Source organism: Mus pahari, chromosome X (assembly GCF_900095145.1).
Source record: "Mus pahari chromosome X, PAHARI_EIJ_v1.1, whole genome shotgun sequence".
NCBI lineage: Eukaryota > Metazoa > Chordata > Mammalia > Rodentia > Muridae > Mus > Mus pahari.
In genome coordinates this window covers 10,094,329-10,100,102 of record NC_034613.1, presented here as the reverse complement: position 1 = coordinate 10,100,102, position 5,774 = coordinate 10,094,329, and positions in this window count along the sequence as shown.

Sequence of the window (5,774 nt, the reverse complement as noted above, 5' to 3'; positions counted from 1 at the left end):
GAGGAGGAGGAGGCTGCCATGAGCATGTGGAGAAAGAGTGGGGAGGGGAATGGGAAGAGAGGAGGGCCAGGAGAAAGGGGACAGAGCAAGAGAGCAAGAGAGGGAGAGGAGGAGGCAAGCAGCCCTTTTATAGTGAGTCAGGCACTCCTGGCTGTTGCCTGGTAACTGTCAGGTGGAGCCTAGACAAAATGCCAATAAAGTCAGTTTCTGCTAACCTGAGTAGCCCTTAGTTATTTATAAACCTTGCTTATTAAACATTTCTTATTCATCAAACATATGTTGTTCCTTATCTAAAATTTTTTAGAAGCCTGATGTTGAACACTGCAAAAACTTAAATGGTTAGACATACATCTCCAGGTCAGTTTCTGTTTATCTGAGACACTTTCATAAACTTAAAAATTTTTAAACCTTACTAAGCATATCTTATTAAACATATTTTTTAATCTAAAATTTTCACTCACAGGACCAAAATAATCATATAAAAATCCATCCTAATACAAAATCTCTTGGAGACCTGTTGTTGCCTCCTTATTTTAAACAGGTGATACAATGATAATTATACAGAGAGGCCATTAGGACTAAGTTTTATGGATGCTGCCTTAGCTCGTTTATACCGCGTGATCACCTTAATTACGATGGAGGTAAAGTCACTTGGTACATCCTCACTTTAACCTTAGTAAAGATGGCTGCCAGCCACATGGTTCCTTTCATCCTGATGAGGTCATCAGCTAAGATCATGGCAATCACATGGTTGCTCCAAGGTGATCCCATTAGGCACATATTCCTTTATGATTACCTATGCATAGATCTTTACATTTTAATCCTTCTGTTACAAGTTTTTCTCTCCCTCTCCTTAGCCCTGGCTGTCCTGGAACTCACTCTGTAGACCGGGCTGGCCTCGAACTCAGAAATCTGCCTGCCTCTGCCTGCCAAGTGCTGGGATTAAAGGCATGTGCCACCACACTGCTCGGCTTGTTAGAGTTTTAAGAAAACTCTTTTAAACAATTTTTTAAACCATACTCATAAGCTTACAAATCTTGAGTTAGAGGAAGATTACACAATAGTCTTGAAATTCTTAAGATAAATTTGATAATTTAGCCAAAGTCTTAGAGAGTTAAATATAACTTAAAAGAGTATTAGATGTGTAGTTGTAATCCCTATTGGAATAGTCTACTTTTTAACTGTTTTAAATCACATAGTTTCTTTTCCTGGGATTATTTTTTTTGGTCTCCACCTCCATGTAAAAGTAACTTTTATTCTCCCATAATTGTCATCTCAGAGGTTTATTGCCTCAGTCTGCTAACCTAGGCCTAGTACTGGAAGCTTCTAGCCTCCAGAAATATAATCTAGGCCTAGAATGTTTTCTGCCTCAGAGAGTTACTGCTGAGTAAGTTCACCCCTTTCTAGATTTTTTTTCTGATCTCTGGCTGGCTGGTTTAACCCTCTACATACTAACTGATTCAGTCTGGCTTCTCTTTTGGCTTCTCCTGAATTGCTCTGCTTGGTCTTATACTTGGCAATCTGTTCTGATCTGGCTCCTTCTCAGTCTCTGGATTCAGCTGTGTCNAGCTTGTTCTCTCTCTGCAGCCTGTTTCTCTATAACTGTCATGGTAAAACTACCTCCTTCTCTCTTTGCACTGTCCCTCAAGTAGCCTCTCTTTCTTCTGTTCTCATAAGCGTTGGGTATATCCCATTCTGTCAAACCTTTCTCTGTATTCCAGCCAGAGGGATTAAAGGTGAGCTACTGCACAATTAGAAATAGGATTTCCCAATAAACAACACAGTCTCAGGGTACACAGTATGATCAAATATCCTGTAACATCTGAATCAAAGAGGCAGATGGCCTTCTGACTTAGAACAGAGACTTTTGGAGAACAATTTTAAACAAGCATGTTTGGGTCAGGAGAGAGGGGCATGACCCAATTCCAGAGCCAGCTTTTTAATAAACACTAACCAGCATAAAACCTAAGTGTTCAGATTGGAGAGTTCAGATTAAGCAGAAAACAAAAAAAGCTCAGAGATAAAAGATAAAAGATTTTGCAGAACTTAAACAGCAGGCTCCAGTGATCCAATAATAGTGACAGAAATAGAGCAGGCAGCTCCCAGGGAGAGATGAGGAGAGAGACAAGATAGCCATGACTAGAGAGAAGAGGAAGCTGCAGGAGGGAGCTGAAAGCAGTAATACCCAGGCTGGCTCCTATGTCTGCAACAAAACGTATTGACACATCAGAAAACAAATCCACCAGACACAGGCAATGTAAGAAGATAGAACATTCAGGAAGTCACAAGAGACCAGAAAAACATAGTCATGCAGTGGCCACCTTCAGTCATATACCAAAACCATGACAGAAGAGTGTCTCCTTTGTCCTGGAGACTGGGTCTATGATCCTGTCCATTCTCCCCTATGTTTCCCCAAATATCTGGATGCCAGAACAGAACAACTCATGACCAGTCCAAGTTTCAAACATATGTTGGCTAGCAATTCTTACTTCTGTTTTGTTTTGAAATTGAAATTTTTCAATGGTCACAGTCTAGGCTCCCCAGGCCTCTCAAGACCACAGATATGCTGCTCCTAACCCCAATCTAGGGCTGTATGCCTCCTGGCCTCTGAATTGTGGAAATAACTCCCACCTAGGTTCTGTACCTAAGTAGCAGCCTTTAATTTGTGGCAGCCATAGTTTCAGCCCAATCCAGCTTCCAAGTCCACCTCAGACTTGTTCCTGCTTGGAACCTATTTCAGACCCTGGAGACCTAAGTATAGGCTCTCCCAAGTATCTCGATGGGGCCTCCAAGAATGTTACAGCGTTCAAAACCACTGGGGAAGATACAATAGATTAAATTCAAATTGTAGTTATCTAAATTACCACTGCTAGCAGGGAGACAGCCTTAAATTCAAATGGAAGGCATGCTACCCAGAAAGGGAAAGGTTTTTAAAGATAGGTACCACAGGTGTCCTGTGTCTGTGGAATGTGTGAGAAATTGCTTCACTACCCTCCTAAAGGAGCTGTTTCTCTCCCTCTGTACACAGTGATAAAAAAAGAGCTGTCTCAGTTCCATGTAGACGACGCTAAGCAGATTTACAGAAGCCAGAGCAAGGAGTTCGTTGTCTCACATCAGTTGTACCATTCTGGGTAGGATATGGGTTTGATTGTTAGAAATTCATGTTTCAGGAATTTAGGGCAGAGGCCAGTGGCTACTGAGGACATTACCTGGTATAGAATGGAGTTTTCTTAGCTATCACAGTAGGTATTTAAATAATAATTGAAAATGAGTAAGTATGCAAAAAGCTATTACTTCTGCTAGATTTAATGTCAACTTATAGGAAACTGTTCTTTGTAGCAATCCAGTGAAATAAAGGGCCATCAAATTTAGTGAAGCTTCGTTGCAATGAAAAGCCTAAATAGCCTGTTTTGTCTGAAATGGGAAGTTTTATATTTTAAGATATAGGAGCTGTTTGCAAAAATTAATAAAACTTGACTATATAGAATGTTCTGTTTTGTGGCTTAGGCTTTGGAAGATGTCTAGGAACATTTTGACTAATTTTTAAAAAGTGTATATATACTTATCATCCTCAAGAATAGCTGACTTTTAGTATGTTTTCCTATTTTAACCACAATATGTCTGAAATGTATTCTTTATAAAAGACTAAATCAGGATAAAGTTTTATTTATTTAAATATTGTACTTTAATATTTCATTTTTTACCAACTTCAGGAAATATCTCTTGATTCTTTATACTTAAAATGAACACAATAAGGTCTCTTCCCTCCTGATATTTGTTAAAATTATTAATTATTACTAGACTTAAAGATGTATTCAAATACGAGAATTATAAATGATTATTAAGAATAATGTAGAGTTATATAAATTGACCTAAAATGATATTCTCACATTAGTGATAAAACTAAGCTACAGTATAATCTGATTTTTTACAATAAACCCTGATGGGTGAAAACACAGTCACCTCTATTTTCTTTGGTTGTTACTAAGAAGTTGAGGCACAGGATTTCTATTTCTTGATGTCACCATTTCTGTGTATTATCTGAAGTCTTCCATTGAATGCATGTTAATTTATAGTTACAAGAAGTTAATTGTTTAGAAACAGGGACCAAATTTTAAAACTAGTAATTTATTGTTACTTTAGGGAATATTTCTTTCCAATATTTCTGCTTCATTTGGTGAATGTAGTTTTTAAGTTATTTTTATCAAGATTCTGGAAATAGTTCAAGGAGACAAATAGGACTATGTACAGGGCATAAGGTTCTTGTACATACAGATAGGCAGTAGGGAGACCAGGAATGTTAAACATGTAATATTGTCTCTTTAAGGGAAAAGATGTATAACCTGTTTTCCACCCACAAGTCTGGGAATGGACATAATTGATATAGCCTGGTGACCTGTGCTATCTTGAGCATTGTTTCTCAATCAACAGATCCTTATAGCAGATGTCACGTGTACTTTACAAATGGAGCAGAGCCTATGTGACCTCTGTGCTTTCTGTAGGACCAGTCCACACCTGACTCCCTCAGACTTTCATGTTTACCTCAGTCATTCTCCCTAGACCTTTATCTGGAGCATTGTTTCCCAGTCTATAGAACCCATCTTTATAGAGGAAGTCACATGTAGATTGAAGAATTAAAATGTAAACATTGCATAAGCTTTGTTATACACACAGGATTGAGTTTTCATCATCAAAACTTTTTTCCAAAATTGTCCTCTGCTTAAATATGCCTAAAATAAACTGCCCAGTGTCAGACTCTAGTTGTTTGAACCAACACTGGCTACTGAGTTGTGGTAAACCAGATTTCCTTCTTACCTTATGTGGATCATCAATCTGCTGATCCTGGTAGTCATAGAGTCCTCCATAGGATTGTAAGCCTTCTAAACAAAAAGCATAATTATTTTTTACCCCACTTCTGTCTAACCCCAAGGACTTTTCACCATAGAAGTTTCAACTTTTGGGGATTTTTATCTTGATGTAGTGGTTTGAATATGCTTAGACCATCGAGTGTCACTATTAGGAAGTGTGGCCTTGTTAGAGGAAGTGTGTCACTGTGTGGGTGGGCTTTGAGGTCCCTTACTCAAGCTCTGCCTGGTGAGGAAGCAGAGTTTCCTGGCTGTCCTCGGGTCAAGATGTAGAAATTTTAGTTTCTTCTTCTCCAACACCATGTTTGCCTGGACCCTGCCATGCTTTCTGCCATGACAATAATGGATTAAACCTCTGAAATTATTAGTTAAATGTTGTCCTTGGTGTATCATCCCAGCAGTGGAAATCTTAACTGAGACACTTGATATTTAGTACAACTGCTACAACCTCCTGTTACTTCTTGAGCTTTTTTTTTTTTTTTTTGAGATGTCCTAAGTTGGCCCAGAATACATAATTGTATTGCCTCAATTCCCCATGTGCTAGGGCTACAGGTAGACAATTTGACCTGGGTATCCTATTAAGGTACTTGTAGATTTATCTCTATAATACCTTTCATTTCATATTCTTATACCAATAATTTCTTAGAAAACTACCACTTATTCTTTCGTGAATATGCAATATCCCGTAGTTTCAGTGGTTCTCAACCTGTGGGTCAAGACCCCTTTGGGTGTCAACTGACCATTTCATGGGAGTTGCCTAAGACCATAGAAAAACAGAGATATTTATATTACAATGCATAACAGTAGCAAAATTACAGTTATGAAATAGCCACAAAAATAATTTTATGGTTGGGGATCACCAAAACATGAGGAACTAAAGGGTCATAAGATTAGGAAGGTTGAGGCCCA